Raw genomic sequence first — 23,611 nt, forward strand, 5'->3', positions numbered from 1 at the left:
TCTGTTAAATCCCTCTGGGCTTGCTTCTATAAACAATAGCAGATAATTAGATTTATGCATGTAATTTGATTTAAATTGATTCTAGTGGTTATCCAGTGATGTTGCAGAAGCCACCAAGCCAGTCAGTGGCATACACACACACACAAAACTTCAGAAATATCATGAAACAAACAACCATCTTTTTCTACATATAGTTTTGTAAATGCAAAATGAACCCCAAAAAACCTGTGTAAATTAAGGCACTTTATTTATATATGAAATTTAAATTTCATTACATCTGGAATTTTCCTCATGCATCCCTCCCTGATCTATATAGTTCTATTTTTATATTGCTACATTTTCAAAGTTATACAGATGATGGTCAAATAACAGCAGCAAGTCAGTTATGAATTCACCAAATCTTTGGATTTGTGGGTAGGAACCTAAGCTGGAAGAGTTTTGTGGAAAGGGGCTATGTGATGTGCTAGGGCAAAGAGGGGGTACAGTTCTTGCTAGGGTGGAGAAGCTAATAGTGGATATTAATTTGGAAAGTAACCTACATTCTTGCCCAAGGTCAATGGTAACCACTAAAAAATACCAAAGTAATTTGTATTTCAGAAGAATAGATGCCCTGTTATACAAAAAAATAAAACAAACAACAAAACTGTCTTCAGGTAGCCTTTTACCAAAAATACTGTGCATATGAAATTTTAATTCAAAATTAGTGAAATTCATCATTACAGGAAAGTAGAGACTTTTTAAAATTACATGTTTTTCAGTTTTTCATGTTTCCTTTTCCCTCCATTTCTTTTCTGCTCACAGTTTCATTTATTATGGCAAGGTTCCTTCTCAGTCTTGAAAGTTTTTATCAAAAGCCAATTACCTCATCAATGTTCTCTGCCTCTAGAAATTTGAATTCACCCCAAGTGCAAAGAAATAATTTTTTATTGAAAGATAAGTCCAAAGGGTAGGGAGCAATTTCAATGACACTGGATGCATTGTTTTCCCATTTTGATTTAATATGATAATAGTTTCCACCAAAATACAGTGAAGGTAAAAGACTTTTAGAACAAGAAAACCCTCAATCCATGAATTTTACTTTATTTTCTGTGTGCTTTCTTGGTTTGGGGAAAAACTACAAACAATGTTTTAGTGAAAACTAAAGAAACTTCAGGCATTTTCAATGTTTCACCCTTTCTCTTTTGTTCTGGGGCAAAGCATCCAGAGCTACTCTATTCCTTATGTTGCCCTTGGGAGAAAGAACAACAAGATGTTATATTTTACTATTTGGGAATATCTTAGGTGTGCTGCAGTAAATAAATAGTGCTGTCAAAGTCTCTTATTTATTTAATTTTTAGAATGAATTTGGTGCTAATGAGGTTGAGGGGCTGATAGCAAAGCCTAGAGTCAGGCACAGCATGGGCAGGTGCTCTGAAAGCTTCTTCAAACAGCTCTGTCAGCAAGTGCACTTTAATCCTGCTTTGCAATATCCCTGCTTGCCATCAAAGTGCCAGTTCCTGCCAGGTGCGACTGCCCTCGGCTCTCACCGATGACAACAGCAGAGCAGTGAGCTCAGTGCTTGGCAGAATCAGGATCAAGGATTCAAGCTCTAGTGCAGGGCTGGAAATTAAACCAAAAATGAACTTTGTCAAATACAGACATTTGTCCTAAGGACAAAGACACTGGCTCTGAAAAATCCTTCATTAGTTGTACAGCCAGTATTGAGATTCAGATTCTCCAGAGGTCAGCTCACTCCATTTAACAGTTATGGTATTTGCTATTCTATAGACTTCTAAATGATGTAAAAAATTAAATATTAGAACAATTGTTAACCATACATACAACTAACCATACTGTTCTGGCTGATAAAGCAGAGAAGCCACAAGGTTTGTCTGAATATACAAAATAATGAACACTGTTAGAATGTTAAAATTGAGCACTTATATATGTGCATTCTTTATACAGACCAAAACTGACAGGGCTCCTGAACTCTGCATTATTCTTGCATAGATTTGCACTTCTGTCTCAGAATACTTTTTGCAAGAAATCATTCAAATCTCATGCTTTAAGGGCCAAAAATTTCCTCCACTCTTTCAGGTTTGGCCTGGGGTATTCATGTTCTTTTAAATCTTTTTAGCTTAGGTTGCAGTCTTTTACCCCAAATCTTAAATAGCACACAGATTTCCAAGCTCCTACACATCAGCTTTTACTCTGCCATTTTATATTTCTGGTACTAAAGGCCCCCAAATCCTCAAAGAATCTGTCCAGGCAATGAAGAAAGCTGTGCTCTGGGACCTGCAGATAGGGCAGCCTGGATTTTTACAGATTAGTTAATTTGGGAGGTCCAAGACAACATGAATTTGGACTAAAGCATCTGCCAGGTCTAAATATCACTAAAACTTTTCTTTTTATGGATTTTCTGATGCTCAATACAGGCTTCATGGGATCTTTCCCTCTTCTACCTGTCCTCTTACCATCACAGCAGCTGAATTAACGTTCTCCAACCATTGAGAAAACATGTGTCAGCTTCAAACAAATCTGCCAGGAAGGTTCCAAAAAGATATTTAATATAATTGCACTACACTGAGTTCACTCAGAAACAAGGCCAAAGAGTGAGCTGTTCATTTAGGATTCTGCATTACAAGATGTACCAAGGCCTCATGGAACAGCAATAACTTCAGCAAAAAGGAGAAAAACTGGAGGTGAATGTAGAAAACCATATACTGCCTTAATGTTTTTGGATCAAATAATGGACAGTGACAGTGTTTGGAGAAAAAAGTAAAATATTTAATACAGTCAGGCTTGACATGCTAGGTAGAAGGTAAATGATGAACCTCTAAAGACTGTATTCAGAATCATATAAAAAATGATATGATACATGCAGAAAGAAGAATAGATTCTTTAAAAAAAAGTAAAGAGCACAGAGTAATATTTCCAGAAAGGCATAGTTCCATCCTCACTCTAGTGATGAGTAAAAACAACACAGCCTATCTGTGCTTCTGTAATGCATGAGAGAGGATTCATTGTACTAACTAGACTTAATTTCTGGTTTTGTGTAAGCATACAGCTATAGAGTCTGGTCATGCTACTCAATACACGTACTTGGATGCATTAAAACAACCCCCATGAAGCTTTCATGTGGACTACACAAAGAAGATATATGTTATTGTGATTTGGCAGAATCTGAGTTTTATTATAGCCAGGTCACAAATGTACTGACAAGAGAAAGCCTAACTCCATTATGACACACTAAATTACTAGCAAGGTTAATATAACTCCTGTGATGCAGATCTTTGACCACTTTTAATAGCTAGATTATTATTCCATTACTCTTCCTAAACTCTAGTTAAATTTGGTTCCTCTAATTCTTTCATATTAAATATAATTTACATAATTAATCTCAGTATAAATATGCAGATTTCTGAAATACACTTTTTGTGATTCAATAGTACAACTCTTGCTAAATTGAGAGTGTTATGCTTAAACTAAACTGGCAGCACTTTGAAGCATTCCCTTGCATTTCTGGATATCTGCTCCATTTCAGCTCATGAGCAAGCTGGTTACTGGCCTGATACAACAGCCATGAAAGGCTTCATTTCTCTCATTTTTTGGTTCAGCAACATGCCTTGTAGAGGATATTTGCAAGATGTCATATTCTAACAAGCATGTAAACAGGGCATGGAGTTAGACGGAAATTTCACAAAAGGGCTCCAAAGCTAAACGCCCAGCAGGATCCAGTTTACAAAAGCTCTTCCTCCTTGCATGCAGGGTGTGCTTGGATGTACCCCCATCATCCTTACCAAATGTCTTTTTCTGGCTGCTCAGGTCATATTTGTCACTAGCACACAGAAATGTGAAGTCCAAAGGAAGCGTGAGATGCTTTGCATCACTAATCTTGTTACTGTAATGGCTATGAGAGTACTCAACATAAAAGGAGCATATAAGCCAGTCCACATGTACATACCATGCACAGCATGTGCCCCAGTGAGCCATGGGTGTTCTCTGGCTCCCTGAAACAACGACAAAACCCAGTCATTTTAATGCAGCTCCTCCTCACATCCAGCCACAAGTGACAAATACCTCTCCATGACTAGACAAAAGGGCTGCTGACAGTTCTTTCTACCTTAAAGACAGATGAAGCGCTCAGATGGGAATAAAAAGTTCACCAACCTCTCAAATCCAATTAAATATTTTTATCTTTAGAGTCTTTGGAAGGAAGCGAAGAAGGAAGCACTCCTTTCCCTCTCTCCCCCTTTCAAGCTTCCCTCTTGTCATTTACCCCCTCTTTAATTTGGCATACAAACCCCCCAAGACTTCAACCCTAAATCTCTTGAGACCAAGATTACATCATTACTGTTATGGCATGTTATACACTAATCATAACCATTACCATTTACAAGTTCACAGCTTCATTCAATTAAGTGCCTGACATGGATTTTTCAGTTAATTCATAGTGAAGGTCACCAGTGGTCAGAATGGCAGGTGCATTCTGCTACCTCTTTGAATGCTAATTACCAGTCTTAAGCAAGTACTGGAGAATACAGTCAACAAGTTAATCAAAACGATTAGAACTTAAGACACGTTTTTATAGGCGTGTCTAATGGTCTGTAAAATAATATAGCATAATTAGCATATTCAAATGACAGCCACATCATTTAAAACTCTAATTTACAATGAAAGCCAGTAAAAAAATTCTTTCACATCACTTTTTCAATAGAAAAATTAAAAATGAATTCATACTTCTGTGTTAGAAGCCATGTAGCACCATGCCTAGACCTATCACAAGTCCTTATGTATTGTAATTAAATATTCAAAGATACAAGTACTTCTTGATCTACTGTTAAAAATAGGCTTCCTGGCTTTATTGCTGAGAGATAGAAATTATCCAAAAAATCATGTATATGCACTGCTATAAAACTGCAATCTGGTTTCAACTTGCACAAGAAATTCCTCGAATGGTTGTACTAGAATGCATGCAAGGAAGCAATCATATAAATAAAGAATTTATTCTTATATAAAGAGAATATAGAAATATTAAAGACATTCTCAGGTGGAGGGAGCTATTTCTAGCTGCAGATGGCTGAACAGTTTATGCAAGAACCTGGATCAGCCACACCTGGATGTGTCAGGATGAACCCAGACATCCAGTGGGTAGGAATCAGTCACAGGCTTACAAACATCTTCCCTGAGTATCCATGAGAAGAGTGGAACCATCTTTTTCTGAAGAATACCCCAAAGTCTCCTGGGTTGGCAGTTCATTTGCTTTAGAATTTGTGCCTGTACATGGGACTAGTGGACAAACATCTCCATGTTTATTAAATCCCGTTTTCACAGTCTAAGCAGAGCTGTAAAACAAGCTTTCTCTAACTCAATGAGTCTAATCTTCCCTGTATGGCCCCAGTCTAACTATATAGATGCATGGTAATATTATGTATACAAAAATACATTCTATATCACAGCTATGCACACACAAGGCAGCAGAGTAGAATTAGATTAGGAAGTCCCAGTATAGAAATTTAGATACCCTATTTAAAGAAGTTATTAGAGGTTTGAATTGCTGAAGAAATTCACCTAGCTGAAGGGGGAAAATCCCCACAGCCTTATATTACAGTTCTAGTAAAATTTCCTACCAATGTTAGCAAGCTGTAAGCTTTCCTAGTGCTAATATATAAAATTAATTTCATGCTTGTCTACTCTTGTAAAATCACTGACAGAATACTTCACTTTTTAGGGCAAAATTGGGGACTCATATAAACTCAACATTATTTTAAGCAAACTAATATTTGGATTATATGGCTGCCCAATTAATTGAAATAATAAAACAAAGTAATTGAAGGTTTCTGCTAAGAAGGCAAAAATTTGTCAACAGACACCAGTGCTTTTTTTGTCTTTATTCCCTTGCTTATTGACCAACACTTGATGTGATGTTTCATGCAGATGGAATATATATGTGTAGAATATATATATATTCTCTCTGTATGTTATACAGAGTGATAAATACAAAAGGGCTGAGAAAGATGCCTTAGGTATAAAATTAGGAGGATGGAAATCCCACCAATAATTGAAGTAGAACATTTACATGAGTAAGTATTCAGATATGTCATTTGAAAATCATAAGCCCCAGGACAGTTTCCTCAGCAGTGCAAGGATGCTGGATCCACTGGTACCCTATGCAACCAATACAGAAGAAAGGTGTTTGTATTTTATGTTCCTCACAAAGTTTGAGTAACTGAGCAAGCCACATCCAGGGAAGAAAAGGAGACTGAACTATTTTTTTGTGCTCAAGAATCAGCAATATTTCTTAATATTCCAACTATGACTAAAACCAGAAAAACCTTCCCCTAGATCAGAGGACTATTCAGCAGAACTAATTAACAGAAAGGTGTACAAAGGAGAGGAAGATACAAGAAAACAATAACTAGGGAAACTTGAATAAGATTAAGTACTCTACCTGCCCTAGGCTATCCCAGCAGGACAGTGAGGCTGGTATAGCAGATGCCATGGTTTTCCTCCTCTGATTAAATTTGCATGTAGCTTATTTGGTCTAAGATTCATATGTCTGTCAAGGACATGTAAGTGTTCATCAGGGTCTACCTGGAGGTGCTGCAGTGATCAGAGCTCAGTAGGGTTGCTGGGGCCCCTCCAGCACTCCTCTCCACTGCTGAAGTCAGCCCAAGGGATCTTGCTTTCATTCTCACTTTTTCTTTCTTCACTCCTGTGAGCTTCACTAAAACTATTCCTCCTCCTTTTCCTTTAGCAATCCATACATCAAGTCTACAGCTATCAGTTCTCTCAATAACACAGAACACCTGAAAGAAAATTCTTCCACCTCCCTCTCCTCACCATTTATTTTTTGCCAACTTCAGTACTTTGATAGAGCTCTCGATGACCCCTCTCTCCCAGAAACATTGTACAAACACTTCCAAACACGAATACAAACATCATGCTCACTCCAGGGTTACATAGAGTGATGTTTTAACAAAAAAATGTCACAAATACTTCATATCCATCACACAAATGAGGTCTGGCATATCCAGGCAGCTCTCTGTGCTTTCCAGCACATTTCTTTAGAGGACTTCCCTCCCCCTTAGGGCTTCCTGCTCATCTGACCTGCTCTTCTCTCCACATACCATCAAGTCCAACAGCAATCTCGCTATTCCTTTGTTGACATCTCTCTGGGAGACTTACCTTTGATATTCTCAGTATATCATCTAGATACATGAGGTGGTACCAGTACAGGAACCAGCCAAAACAGGCTGGGTTTGTACCCAGAGCTGCCTCAAGGCAGCCTGGCTGGCTGATGCGAGGAGGAGCATGGGCTGTGCACTGCTCAGGAGCCGTGCTCCTCAGGGACTGATCACTTCAAGGAAGAATCATTACTCCTATCTGAAGCTTCTTTCATGCACCTCAGCTCCTGACAGAGCCTGAGCACTTCTGAAAGAATGAGCCTCTAAGCTGGGGCTCTCCAGCTCATATTAACTGCAATAAGTGAGAGCATCCAGGGACTGGTTGGTGTGCAAGGGTCACCTTCAGAGGAATCTCTCTGTAGAATAAAGCAAATACCTCTCTGTGCAGCTTCAGCCAGAGGATGGACTACAGTTTACTGTAATTGAAGAAACAGTTTTCCTTTTATAATCCAGCTAAACAGCCCCTGTAGTAAAGGCTGATTTACCTTAGCCTCATTTTTCTTTAAATAGTAATTGTCCTGTTGCATTATGTCACATAGACCGTGTTGAAGTGCAACAGCAGCCAGTGCTGTACCCCACACCACACTGAGACAGGGACATTGCATGTGAAGTGATAGAAATAATATGAAAGAGAAACTTCTTTTTCCCTAGACCATACTAGATCATTTACATACTGTTCAGAAAACAAACACCTATTACACAATTTATGGAAGTTGTTGTGATATAAATACATTATAATTTTCCCCAGTTTTATTTGCACTTTAATTTCTATTTGTGGTAAGGAATAACTTGACATATTTCTATATTTAAAACCAAGTTTGGCAGGAAGCAAACTAAAGATTTTGCTGAGTGGTTCTCAGTCCATAGCATCTTCTTCCATGAACAACAACAAAAAAAAACCCAACAAAATAAAACAACAACAAAAAAAAAGAAACAGAAGTATTTTTGTCACAGAATTTAATCTACTTTTCTTAGCAGGTAAATGAAATATCTCACCACATCACCTACACATATTCAGCTACCTTGCCTACTGTCAGAAACACTTGCTCCAATCCTTGCAGTATCATCTCTCAGAAGAGACAGTTACAGCCTCATCCCAGGGAAAAACAAAAAACCTTTCATCTTTGTAGTTCTTCAGAGAGTAACTTCTCATGGTGTACTATCTCACTGTTCAGCTACTGGAGATGAACCAATGCACAGAAACACTGGCTGGACCACATGCCTAACAGAGATCTGTGTGGAACTGCCTGCTGTTCTTCCTTAAAATATGCACATAAAACACCTAGATGTCTTCCAGGCTGTAAAACAAAAGGCCAATAAGAAGCAGTAACAAAACCATAAGACAGTAAACACTTCAGATAAAGAAATCTTAGGCATGCCACAAGGGAAAGACTAAATAAGAAAGATGGGAAACCAATCTTTTCCCTGTCAGTCTGTCCTCATGGGACCAATCCTTCACTCTTTCAGTGGTTGTAAAGGTTTCCCAAACTCTCCACAGTATTCACTGAGTCCCTAGAAAAGTCTCCCTTGCTATTACCTTGTAGACCTGGGCATGTACCCTCTCCCTGATTCTCACACAGCAGCTTCTCTGCCTGCTCAAGGTGTGCTCCCTCTGCACAGGCACTGCTGCGTGTCAGGAAGGAAGGAAAGGAGCCCTTCCCTTCTCTTGCAGGGCCTTTCTTCCCTAGCTCCAAGCACACTTCACACACAACATAATCTGCAATACATATGCACTGACCTGGCCTATACCCAGTTGGCTTAATGTAATCACTGACCCCAGTCACTCTAATTTCCTTTGTCAGTCATTTTAATTTCCGTAGCAGATATGTGACATATGGTCCCAACTAGTGGCTAATTGCTAATTGTCAGCTAGAACAAAAGACATTAATGTTTGGTTAATTGTTAATTGCTTTTGACCAATTCCTTCAAAATAGTTTTATTCCCATTGTAATTCAAAATTCTGTTCTGTCACTATATATATCAAAACAGCAACAGTTAATGCAATTGTTTCTGGTAACAAGAGATGGGGTTTCTTCCTACTGTAGGGTTAATTTCCCTAATTGGGGGGAAAAAATCCCCCCCAAAATAATAATGTCTTAAAAAAAAAAAAAAGAGGAATCATTTGTGAAAATTAAATTCCACAAGTATTCATAAGTACACATGACTGCAAAAGAATTAGTTAGGCCTTACTTTACCTGCATGTGTGGTTTGGTTTAGTTTGGTTCTTTTTTCAACCACTGTTTAGAGGTTGCAACTAAAAGATATTTATAAGAATGCTCACATTCTTCATAAGGACTTGCAAATCAGCTATGGGTATGATCCAGCTATGATCCAAAACCTATAAAAAAGCCCAAAACCAATAGTTTGGTTTTGATGAGCTTTGCTCATCTCTTTTGATCTGGTCAGTTTATGGGCTTCTGTGTATGGCTGGAAAATAACACATTTTGTTACATCTTTTGCCCCCTTGCCCTGGCTTTCCCTGGTTTGCCTGCCACAGCCACACCAGGGGCAGGTCCTTCCTCTGCCTCAGGGTTCTTGTTAAAGCTGCAGGAAAGTCATTTACTCTCTCTGCTTCACTTCCCCATCTATAAATTGAAAAGAATACTATTTCCAGGACTATGATAAAGGAAATACTTTCTGTTGCAGACTGGGAAGTGCTTAGGTGTAAAGGTGCTGATATAAGTACGTTAGATAGGTAAGTATCTGGGGTACAATACAGGCAGATAACAAACAGCTTAATCCAGCTCCTTATCAAGCTAGTCAGCAACTTCTGCAGAAGCAGGTTGTTGGACACAGGAGAAACCACTTGAGACTCAGGGTGGAATCTATTAGAGAGGTCTGAACTCTACACTAAGAACTGCTCAAAATAGTGAAGTGCTATTAGTCCCAATTTATAGATGAGGTATCTGTGGTAAGAATTTTCAGGAATGTTTCTTCTGCTGCCTCTGCCTTTCCAAAAAGACAGGGTGCATGGCTTTGCAGTCCCTGCTGACAGGGGAATGAAAGCAGCACGGTCATCAGCCGTGTGTGGCTCCTGTGATTTCTGTGCTGCCCTGCAGTGCATTCAGAGTTGGCATAAATTAAATGCTGATAAATTCAAACAAGTGACAGAGTGCAGTTTTGCACAAATCCAGCATTATGTTTGAATGGAAACTCCAAGCGAGCAAAAAATGAGGATCAGGCATCTAGAATAAACCCTACAACAGTTATGAAATTTCAGCATCATGTTTTTTTCATGCATTCAAATGGGATCTGTCTCCCTACGCCTACTCTACATCATCTGACTGGACTGCCTGCTGGGAAGCAACAGTACCATGGCAGCTCTCACTGAGAGATCACTCAGTCATACAGTTTACAGCTATGGAGACTGTAAATCTTTTAGGGAGACCATAAAAGGGTGGCTGTAAAAAAGATATCTGATTGTTAGATTTGTTTTTAAAGTACAGTGTTCATTGCTATTTAGCAAACATCTCCCTACATCATCCAGGGGATTAAAACCAACCTCCCTTCAGAAAACAAAGTTGCTTCTCTTGGAAAGACACTTTTTTCAGGGGCTTGGCTCTGCCATTCTCTTTTCTCCAAACTCATGAATTGAACCATAGCTGTCTTTAGTTTTTAAGACCACGCTGTTATTACTAACCTGATTGTGTCTGTCTGTAGTAAAGCAAATTTACAAGTATGTTTTGCAGCTTTTTTTTGTTTGAAGTCTGTAGTATTTTGCTGACCCTACTGTATTTTGCAGACTGTATTGCATTTTAATGCCTTCACTGTATATGTAATTAGGTCAGTTGTTTACTCCAAAAAGTTATTTCAAGGTCCAAACCAGACTAAACTGAGAAGCTGTATCAGTCTTTTTCAGTTTTGTGTCTGAACTACACCAGAACTCCAAGAAGAAAAAGTAAATGAAAAATGTGTTAACTAACAAAGAGATCAGACAGCTGCAAAAACAATGTTTTATAATCCTCCATTTAACTTGCACAAATCTTTTCCATTTCACAGAGAAAATTTCCTAGATTCACTTAAATAGGAGCTAAGAATTGTGCAGAAATTACTTAAAATGAGTGAAAATCATATGCCACTGTTTAAGCTGCCACTAGCCAAATAGCATTTTGCTAATGACTTCTACTTTCAGACTACAAACCAGACTTGTTTGAACAGCTAAATTGCTCCTGCTGTTATCCATCATGAGCAGATAACAAAGTAACCTGGAAGATAGTGCTTTGGGTGGGAAGGAGGAGGAGAGCTAAGTAATTTCTTCAGTGCATGAAGAAACTCTTGAAATTTTTTTTCCATTTATTGCAGATGAAATTATTTTGATGTTTAGGGAGCTTTGACCAGTCCAAGAAGCTTTTATGTAACAGCATGTGTGGAACACATTTCACAGATTCACATTTCACTCTGGTGCGACTTTCAGATCTCCAGCTTTAAGACTTGGTGTGCTAAAACAGATTAAGAAAGTCATTGTATAAACACAAATAATATTAATTATTAATATTATTAAACATTTATACAACCACTGCAAACTCCAACAGTTTAGAAAAAATACAAGACAGGCAAAAAGTTCTTAGGTTATTGAGCAAATGAAACTGAATCTTAAACCTACACTGAATTACTGTAATTTCTGATCAATTCATTGATTGCTTTGACTGATGTCAGTAAACCAGAAGTTATCCATGTCATAGCCAAGCCAACCTGCCTTTGGTTAAACTCTAAATATGTGGTTATAAACTTACTGACTTCTGTATTTCAAAAATTTGCTTTGAAGGTTCTTCTGCACGTTTAAGATGCAGAAGAACTTTTAGCATCCATGACATGCTGAATTAAACTTTGTCATTTCTCTTTTGGGAAGCAACAGGAATATTTTTTTTCTTTTTTCTATAAGTAAAAGTGCTATGATAATAACTCTTATTTCTCTGTTTCTATAAGAAAGCACAAAAAAATAATATTAACTTTTTTGACTGAAACGATATTTCCATTATTTTAAACAAATAATTAGTTGCATTTTTCCTTAGATAGCAATCTGTTACTAATATATACATTTCAGTAAGGTTTTAGCTCACGTTTCTACCAAATAATTAACACTTCTTACTTATTTTCATAAGGAGCTATTTAATTTACAAGAGGCCTATTAAGAGTTATGTTTTTCCTCATTAGACATAATTGAGGGATATGACATTTTGTTCAAGAGAAACTTTTTAGCTTTAATTAGTCAAACAATGCAATGTTTCAAGCTTCCGCTGAAGTTAGTGTGGCATTGCTTCATATAAACTAAAAATAGATAAAGAAAAAAATAAGAAGAAAATTTTGAAAATTATTATATAATATAACAATTACATGTTCTGAAATCAGAAGTTTCACAGCCCAAAACTGAGACTTTGGTCTTGCAAACATTTCTGCATATGCTTAATTTTAAAGCCGAATTGTTAAATTGTTTATAGGATTGAGACACAGTGTAAAACATATTTAATCAAACTGATGACAAGAGAATTGGGTCAAATATAATTGAGATCAGAACTGATGTTCCAGATTTGTGATTTATATATGCTAGAGAATGTAAAACATGAGACCTGAAGTCTCCTGAAAGAATGATTAATGTTTTTGAAATGTTCCCATGAAGCTGTATTCCAAGAGCGAGTGAAATGTGCAGTTTCTCTCACTTTTGACACCAAGCCAGAGAAAACTCATTGGTTTTGATGGTGTTTCACTTTGCAATTTTAAGTTTGCTTGAATTCAAAACCTCATAGTCAAATTTGAGGGTGGAAGTGGGTGTGAGCCCACACAGGTTGAGACCTTGCTTTCTGCTTGCACAGAGCCAGGAAGTTGTGCAAAGTCCAAATGCAAACTCAAAGTGGGTCTGCATGAATATGTATGCCTGTGCAGCTAGGGCAGAGCTGAAAATCATAAAGGCCTTTGTCAGTTCATGTTGGATTTCGGTGCAGCCCCTGATTTCAAGTCATGCAACAAACCTGTGTAAGTTACAGCTCCTAGAGCTTTTCCCTTTCCCATGCTGTGTTAGCGAGGCAATGGGAGTTATTGAGCAGGCTGCACAGCTAGTCAGGAAGGTCTCAAAGGTTGTATCATTGTAAAAGTCAAGTAATTAAACACCCATTACTTACTGTAAAAAAAGAAAAAAAATAAAGGAAAAGAAAAAAGAGAAAAAAGGAAAAAAAAGTGTGTCCTCTAGGGAAAGGATGGATTCAGAAGGTCTAATTTAACACAGCAGATTTTAGTGGAAATAGAGCCTTTAACTACATTCTGCTTGACTTCATCCAAAAGAAAGGGATGAGAGAAAAGATTAGAAAAGCTATTCAGTACTTGCTTTCAGCAGTAGAGCTTTGGGAGGTGACAACAGCTACTGGTAATTCTTTCCATAATCTTTTCCCCAAAACAGTATTTAGAATCCTCTTCAAAATTTGGCTCTGGATGTACGGCTTCATTATTTTTACAAAATACAAAGCCACCTCCCTTCTGTGCTCTTGGCTACAGATTAAATGTTTCAGCTCCCCAGAAATGTCTCATTTAAAAAAAAAAGCTGTTGCAAACCCAGGGAACTCTGTTCCACCTGATTCTGCTGCCTCCTTGAGCACTAGAAAAATCCTGCCTTTGCCCTGAACCCCTCTCAGGCTTCTCCCCTCACTGCCATCAAAAGCTCAGCCACATTTTTGTGGCTGGCTTGCCTCTGCAGTGTCTCAAGAAAAAGAAAAGGCCACTATTTTCTTTTCTATCAGCCACCACTTCCCCACCTCTGTTCCTCCTGCCACCTGTGGCACAATGGCTCTTTTCATAGCACAGGCATGATTAAGAGTTAGCCATTAAAATCTGCTACATGCCATCACAACATCAGGGACTTGGTCTTGTAAAACATTTTGTTGGGTTTCTTTTATTACAAAACCACTGAGAAATGAAATATTTTCTCTGTAGAAATTTATCTGCTTCGAGCTTCTCAAACACACATTAATATTGTTTATTGGAAACAGCAGAATGAAGGCCTCATTTTCAACACACATCAAGTTGATTACTTACATCAATTGTTGTGATGGGGAAAAAAAAAGTGCTTCATTTTCTTGGCACTGAATATTGGCTGAGTTTATTCACACCTACTGAAATATAAACAGGCTTATGTTTACATTAGGTACTTTGGGGAAAACATCCTGCAGCCAGAACTCTGGAGTGCTTCAGGAATTTTAAATACAGTTATGATATTACAACCAAGCTAAATAGGCCTTTCTATTCACTCTTCTCTTTACAATTGTGTTTCACATGTGCATTGTACTCTCCAAAGGTTAAAATCCAGGCAGAAATGCAGTATTTAACAAATTGATGCTCATTTACCCCACACCCTTCATATCATTACATTTCATCCCTGCCCAGGGGTCACTGCTGATGTAATTACAAGGCACTTAGGAGGTGAGTGTTAGTTGGGGAACACAAGAATTCATCTTCTGAATTGTCTTACATTTCAGCAACCTAAATGAAACTGTTTTCATTTACATTAAAGGAAATTCTGACTCCTTATGTAAAAGAGCTACCAGAAGAGCATCTCTGTCAAAAAGGAGCAGTAAAGGGGTGGAAGTAACTAGCAATAAGTGAGAGATGGAGAAGGAGAATCAAACTGCCAAGACTAGGCTGGGATTTGGGGGATGCACTGCTTTTGTCACAGAGTTTCCCTACCTCAGGCATCTGCACCTACTCACCATTGTCTCATGTCCCTATCGTCCCCATCTGTTCTGCTTTGTCCCATCCTGCACCAGTGGCAGGATCTGCAGCTTAGAGAGGCTTTGTACTGCACCTAATATAAAGAGGCTGCTCAGTTATTTTTTTTAGATTTTAGATGTTATTTTCCTTTCAGACAGTTAATAGATTATATAATCATATACTCCTGAGTAGAGTCCTAGGTGAGATTTTTACCTAGCATATGTGGAGATCTTTTTGTAAAGCCTAGCAGAACAATCAACATATGAAGGCCTGACTGGTGTGTACTGAACTCAAGTGGTCAATATGCTACTGAGGAAAGAAATTCTTTTTAATACAGGTAAAAATCAGTAAGGAAAATAACCATATTTGATCAAGCAAGTTGAAAGAATGAGTGATGCAGAGTGACATGCTTAACTGCACTTAAGGAACCATTATCTGGGGCAGCAGAGAAATTGCTGAATGAAATGTGCTTGGTAAATGAGAATGACCAAGACTGATACATATTTTAAGGTCTACTCTGAGTATTTTAAAATACAAAGATATAGCTTTAATCAGTGTGGTATTTTTATATTTTTAATCTGTTTTAAATTACTTCCCAAAATAATCAGATACAGAGGATATAGACCAGGGAAGATGACAGATATCTCTACTCAGGCTTTACTCCAATTAAGTCCATTCCTACAGAGAAAACACACTAAAGAACTTCCTTAATTCCTCTGGTCTAAAGGTTCTCATTAGCTCCTCAGACTTAATCCAGGCTTTGACTCTGACTTAAAATTTCAGCCTCAGTTTCCAAAGTGTTTTGGAGATTAATTAATATAACTTTGAAATCAATTTACTTCAATCATACGATATAAGAAACTTTACTATAGGTCTATTTCCCTAACACACATTACTGAAGTATGATGAAAGCATTAGAATGATACCAATGTGAGATAAGATTGTAGATATACATGTATATGAAAAGATCCACAGACACATGACTTGAGAAACATCCAAGCAAGATTTGTCCTTCTTTTATGAAAGATTTTTTTCTTTTTTAACATTCACAAGAAAAGCTTTTTGTTTCCCTGTCTCATAATAGAACTTTTTCTGTTTTCCCTTGGAATGCCCATTTCAAAGGCAAAATCTTTGTTGAGGGATATAGCTGTAATATGTACACAGGTGTAATACACTTAGCAAGAAACTGGCAGGAAAGCGAAGCCTGTGTGAGACACTTGCTTTTTTCCAAAGTTTTTTACTAATCAACAGAATAATGTACACCTTATCAGCAAGTTCTCTAAGGAAAGGCAAATCCTCCCAGCCTCTTACCAGCCAGGTGGATGGTCCCAGGAAAACAACTCTCCTGCATGTGAAAGTCTCTGTGTCTGTGCTTGTTCATGTATATTTTTTCTCCCAGACAAACATTTATTGATTCCATTTAATCCCCGAGTTGCAAAGCTGCTACCTGTGAAAAAGACCAGTGGACAGCTTCACTTACAAACTAGGGGTTCTGGGAACTGGGTGCATTATAGCAACTGCATAAATTTATATCTGTTTAGATTTAAAAACAAAAAAAAGAACGAGAATTTTCACAGAATAGTCAAAGAGGCTATTTTGTCTTCACTGGTAGCAGTAAACTTTCCCGCAATGAAGAAGAAAATGAACATTCTTTTAAAATTTGAATCCTCCCCTCTCATGTTACTTAAAATTATGATAATATGAAAAAAAACACTTGTTCAATCACATGGGCCATGCTATAGGCCAATTTTTATGTTCAAAACATTCTCAAACTAGCAATTCCACTGAAATAAAAATGATTACTTGAATGAATAACTCCTCTCTAAGGACTTTAGGTCTCTTCCCAGGAAACAACAAATATTTTACTTAGAACTGATCAAATTTTTTAATGTCAGCATGACCTATATGGAAACAGAGGCTGTTATTTAAACTGTGCCCAGTCACGATGGTGTGGAGTTCAGGCATTACTTAAATGAGCAAGAGGGACTGCTAGAAAAGAGGAGTATATATGAACAAACAGTCCCAGGATTTTTATAGCTGCCATTGCTGATGCAATGGTTGGTTTCACTAAAGCAAATGATGACATGGTGACAAGAATGCAGAAGAATATTTGGAGCTTCTCATTTTCAATAGAACTTTGATCTTTCTTGAAGATGGTAGGAAAACTATAGCCCTGTTTCTTGAAAAACTCCATTTGTTTTAACTGAGACCTTAAAAATCTCCAGGTTTGGCAAGGGTGGGAGCATTATTGTTAATGCTGGGAGGTTTAAACTGAGCAGTTAGGTTGCAAATTATTAAAATCATTAAAAGGAAAAACAGTGGCCAGTATACATCAGTTTTTCAAATATGGTGGAGCTGAAGTAATAACAAAAATAGTGACAACTATAAACAGGTGTTCCACATTGATTAGGCTTCTCTGATTCTATAATTTTCATAGATTGATTAATTTTTTAAATTAATAGGATAGGAAAAGAGCATGGAATAGCATACAGCTAACTAGCTGTTGCAGATACCAAGCAGGACTTAATTTAGAACTATCCTGCAGAACATAAGGGAAAACAAACTGCAAATCCCATTTCTGTCTGAAAAATATTTTATTATACTGGGGCATGACAGAAAGCAGCACTGAGCATGCAAATGTGTGTGTGCATGTGTTGTGTATGAACATGCTCAAGAGCATATGGGCATCTTTCCTCTTCTTCTTGTCCATTATCTTAGCAGAAATGAATACCTTAATTTTTGCTTCTATTTACAAGGAATTTCATTCTCATTTCTTCCACCTGCAATGTATGTCAGAGTGTATCTAGACATATATCCATCCATCCATCATCCTGGACTGATATCAGGAAACCTCCAGGTAAGTCTTTGACTGTTTTTCGAATCCAGTCAACCTTGTTCAGCAGTGCTCAGACTTAGAGGAAAACATGCAGATTTGTGTTGTCTGTCTAGAAGGTGCAAATGTCCTTATATGTCTGCAGCTTGTGCCAGTGGGCTTGGAATTCCCGGGATATTTCTTGGGCACACCCCACCATCCCTGCAGTCTCCCCCGCTGCTGGAGCTAGTCCTCTTCCATCAGCCAGCTCTTTTCTCAAGATCAAAGCACTGTGTAATGAACTGCACTTTACTCTTTGTTTTTCAAGTTTTTCCTGTACTTCCATTTTGTACCTTTGGCGTGTAAATGTCAGGCAGGTGCAGCGATGTTTGAGGGGGCAGGTGAAGCCAATATTTCAGCATTAACATCAGCCAGGACCTCCTGCAGCAGAGAGGGAGCGTGTGCTGCCCTGGTGGCTCCAGTGGCACATGGCACGGTGGCCAGGGCTTCCCCAGAGAGGGAGCAGGCAGCCAGCCATGGCAGCAGATGGGGAGAAGGGGAGGCAGCCAAAAGACCAGACATGTATGAATGCAAGCACTGAAATGTACCTCTCAGCTGAATTTTAAAGCGTTGACCTGTCTCTTTTAATCTTATAGTCCAGTATTGCTAAGCAGCATAGACAGTTTGTGTCTGTAGAAATTAATACTCCATTTTTCTGTCAATAAAGGATAAACTTTAGATTTATCAAAAGTTCTAGGAAGAACTGCAGACAGTTGATTTTATCTTAAAAACACATGTAAACATGACAGATATAAGAAAATGTTCAGGTTTAAAACAGAGACTTAAAAACATTTAGCCCCCTCCCCCTTTTATTTGTATTTCTGGGATTTATGCCTTTTAATTAATTAATTAAACCCCATGTAACTTAAGGAATGCCATTTATAAATGATAGAAAACATACTGGCAAATATTTGAAGTCATTATATGATTCACTGATAAGCTTTATGGTGAGAAAGTTTTGCCAGCGTTGTTGAAAAAACCTGAGGTAAAGAAGAAATAGGAAACAGTTGGCAATGATTTCTGTGGACAGCTAAAGGCATGAAAAAATATCTGTGAATGGAGTAAAAAGAATAGGACTGTTTATTTTAGAGAAAAGATAAATACAAGGAGGCCAGATAAAGGTTTATAAAATAATATATGACATAGAGAGCAGAGAATGGAATAATCTGCTCTGGGTTTCTCGTATTACACAGACAAAGGGATATTCAGTTTAAAAAAAAAAAAAGAAATTTAAAGCCAAGGAAAAAAATATTTGTCTTCAGAACAAAGAGGAATTATACCACGGAACTCTTTTCCAAAAGGCAGCACTGGTTTTAGCAGAATTAAAAACAAATTAAAAACCCCATTATTTGGATGGTGAGCATATCCAAAGTGTTAGTGTTGAGGTGTAAATCATACAGGTCTAATTTCTAATACATTGCATTGGAGGAAAAAGAGCAAAAGAAAAATATCTATTTTGTGTAAGGCATCCTGAAAATGCCTCCTTCACAAACTCTCCCTCTGAAATGGCAGACTTGTGGGAGTGAATGACTACCAGTGATATTCAGCTTATTAATTCTATAATAATAAAGGAGGAATAATAAAGATTAAAATACCATTCTCTATTATGTTTCAGTATTTTTACTTTGAAGTAATAAAGAACTATTAAAAAAGAATATCAGGCGTTGTTTCACATAGTTGAAGTCATAGACTGTTGTTGGGAGATAAGTGACACAATCTGAGTGGAAGAAAATTCAAGATGAACGCCACAGTTTCACACTTGGACATGGGCACTGTTTCATGAGATGGGCTGGTTGCCAAAAAATGTGTTAGTGATGGTGGTGAGGAGCTACAAGAGGGCTGGTGGTGGCTGGGAGGCAATGTCTGAGCTGTAAGCAACCACCACATTTACTGTAATTAATGGTATGACTCAAAAACACACTCCATCATCAAACTCCTTTGGAGAAGTATCATTGCTACAGCTGCTTGGGTATTAAGGGTAAAAGTGCCCTAACTAGAAAGCTGAGGTGGACATTTACCAGTTTTAGTTACTGAAATTTAAATAACCAAATATATTAAAAAAAACCCAACAAAAGGTAGAATATATATTGAGGTTCCATATTCCTTTTTGGAAGTGTCTCTTAAAAATTCAAGATATTTCAATAAAAACAAACACAGGCTACTACTGGCTGTGTGCAGCTCCTTCTCCACCCCAGTGAGAGCTGTTGCACATCTACCTTAGGCTGCACATCTGCCTTTCATCTCAGCAGACTTTGACTTTTCATGACATTATGACACAGAGGTGACCACAGATGCTTATTCCTGCACCCCACTTCAGGTTGTCTTCCTGCCATCCTGGTCCCCATGGCACAGCTTCCCACAGGACTTGGGTTGCAGAGGTCCTGGAGACTCCTGAGCCTGTGTTTGCTGAGGGGAGAGAGCAGCTCACCCTGCCAGCCCTGGCACAGTGCAGTGAGGGCACAGCCTGTGGGGAGACCTGCTGGGGCTCAGGATGGGGCTGGGGATGGGGATGGGGCTGGGGATGGGGCTGGGGATGGGGATGGGGCTGGGGCTGGGGATGGGGCTAGGGATGGGGATGGGGCTGGGGATGGGGCTGGGGATGGGGCTGGGGCTGGGGATGGGGCTGGGGATGGGGATGGGGCTGGGGATGGGGCTGGGGATGGGGAAGAGGATGGGGCTGGGGATGGGGATGGGGCTGGGGCTCAGGATGGGGCTGGGGCTGGGGATGGGGCTGGGGATGGGGCTGGGGATGGGGATGGGAATGGGGACGGGAATGGGAATGGGAATGGGAATGGGAATGGGAATGGGAATGGGAATGGGAATGGGAATGGGAATGGGGATGGGGATGGGGATGGGGCTGGGGCTGGGAATGGAGATGGAGACAGAGCCGGAGCTGGGGCTGCAGCTGGGGCTGGAGCTGGAGTGAGAGCCTCGGTGGCCACTGTGGCCCTGCCAGCACGGGGCTGCTGCAGCCTGCAGCTCATGTGCACAGCTCCTTTTATCTCTGGTTCATCAAGCTCTCGCAGCTGCCTTCACAGTATGTTCAAATTTGGTGTGAAGGCTGTATGTAACTCTAGAGCCGTGATCACACACTAATATGCTAATAGGATTAGCATTACAGTTCTTGGGGAAGAAATTTATATCTTTAGATAAGAGGTTTCTTCCACTTTGAAGGTTTTGAGCTCAGTACCCCAACACTGTTGTAGTTGGGGGTGGGGGAAATCCACTTTCTTTCTCACCATCTTCTCTCTGCATGCCGTCCTATGTTGTCAGGAGGTTTTCCTTCCAATTTTTTCACAGCTTTGCCATGGGGTATGATATTATCCTTCCACTGCAGAAGGGGAAGCTAAGGAAGCAGGCTGGTAGTTTACAACGATTAATGCTAGGATTTCTACCCCAAGTATTGCTCCTGATTAGGTACAGAGCCACCATGCTTGTGGTCACAGGCCACATGGCTGACAAGGTGATGTGTGTTGAGGAACCTGTGAGTAGTTGGGAGGGTGTCTGTGGCCACTGCCCACGCAGGGCTGACATTTGTTACTCAGAATTGTTCTGTGTTTTGCTACACGTAGCACTGTGCCACACAGAACTGCTTTCCTTTGACAAAGGTATGCCTGGTGACATACAGTACACAGGTGTACTACCAAGGTGTAAATAATTTCCAAGGCTACCTTGCATTTCATATAGTGGCATTTCACCTTAGTTTCTTTCAGCAGAAACCAACATTGTCTTCAGATTTCCCAGTGTCCTTGAATTCAAGAAATTGTGACTGTGGAATACAAAGGATGTCCCCATCCTTTCATCCCTTTAACAGTGCCTAGTGGAGAAAATTGCCAGCTTAATTCTGCTGGATGCTTCTTTACTCCTACGTGGGAAAAAAGTCCAAAAAATGTGTGGATTTCCAGCTCAGGTCAAAAACTTGTTGGTCACTGAGGCTTAAAGCAAGACATGCACTCAATTCTGGCTACAGTGCAGTGTTAATTGCTTTTTTCAGAGTCAACCATTTAAAATATATCATCCAGACAAAAAAAACCAAAACAACTCAAATTCACCTATAAATGTAAGTTGCATAAAAAGTTAGAAAGAGAGATGGAGAGCTTTCTAAAATTGCTCGTTATCCTTAGGAAATGTAGCAGAAGGAAATGAGGAAGTTTGGACAAAATGCCTTTTCTTAAGTGATGTTTCTTTCAGGAGAAAGAAACATAGGAAAGGAAAATCAAAATATCTTAGCTGTAAATGAATCCAGCTGAAAACAGTGATATCGTGCCCATCACTGTCTTTTAGGCAAAAAATTGCTTTCAGGATTATAGAGCCACCATTTGTATCTAGGAAACTGTCACCTGGCTTGGTCTTATGCTGCTTTCCCATCAGCCTGTCACGGCCTTGCCACAGCCTCACTCACTGCACCCACATTGTTTTGAAACATTTACTGGTTCAGAGGGTAGTTCATAGGTACAAGAAAAAATGTTCCAACAGCAGAAATACTCTTAGAGAGATGACAGTGTGCTATTTATTGTCTGGCAAGCCGCAGTGGAAGGAGCAAACAAATACCAGAACAGACAATTGTAAACAGAACACTTTAAAGCAGTCTATCAATGCTTTATATTAAGTCATCCGTTAAAATTTCCACCCAGCCAAGATGACTCTCTGCTTTGGAGGACTGCATGAAATGATATGTTAGAAGACACGAGCGAGTTTGTGATTTCTCTGAGTTTCATGATTGAGAAAATAATTTTGAAATAGTCCTGTGCAGAAAACAAAATACCGCTAGTCATCTGCACATACACACAAGACTTTTAGAGAAAAAGAAAACTTAGTAAATGGTCTGACCTATCTCCTATTAACCTGCTATTTTTCAACAACTTTCCAAGATAGCCAACATAATGTTCCTAATATTTAATATGATTCTACCCTCGTTTATGGCTCCCCCATAGAATTGTACTCTACTTTAAATGAGCTCTTCCTAAGAGACAGACTCAAAAGGATTATATTTATGCACACAAGGCTTGAAATAAGACATATCCTAACCTTTAATTATGAATTACTCTCATGGTTTCAGAAAAGCAGCTGAAATCCTAGTGATGTTTTAAGAAGGTAAAATCCTGAGGTTTATTTAAGAGGGTTCTGTTTCTTTAAATGTCATATTCCGAAAGCCCTTGTTAATAAAGACTGGCACAGGTCACACTGTCAAGGATAAACAATCATTCCTAAATCCTTTGTTTCAGGCTACAGTGAAACCTAATCCCCATGGTGTTCTTGACTGGCCATGCATGCATGTAGATATGCAACACTTTTACAGTACCAGTGCTTTCTTTCAAGCACGTTGCTCCTGACTGCAAGGCATTTGATTTCTGGTAATTAATCAGCTCATCATACATGCTGTGTTTCTCCCTCAGGCCCAACTCAAGTTAGTGATCCAAAACTGGCCCCAGGAAAAAAAGAAACCATTTATGTTCTTAGTGCACAGAATAAACCCTTGATAAATAGTGCTTGGCTAAACATTGAATTCAGATGGCATTATTTATCTTTTTTGCAAGATACAGGCCTTGATTTGGAGGTTGGGATTTTTAATTTTTTTAAAATTTTTTATTTTTTTTGCAAGCTATAAGCCTGCTTTTTCTTTGTAACTTGTAAGTCTGTTTACCTTGTCTGCCCCTGTAGAATGTTAAAAAAGCCTGGAACTGCCAAGTGTACCCCTAAATGAGACATCAAGATCCCTATATTATTTTTGAGGTTTTGTGCTTCAGCATTTGAACTCACCGTCTGAACTATTAGTGTTCATTTTTTAAAAAGCAATCTGTCACATGTTTATCTGTCATCCTTTATCTTTGTGTTCTTTCATATTTGGCTTGTCTGTATAATAGCCTGGATACTGTTA

Source organism: Cyanistes caeruleus, chromosome 9 (assembly GCF_971803275.1).
Source record: "Cyanistes caeruleus chromosome 9, bCyaCae1.hap1.1, whole genome shotgun sequence".
Taxonomy (NCBI): Eukaryota; Metazoa; Chordata; class Aves; order Passeriformes; family Paridae; genus Cyanistes; species Cyanistes caeruleus.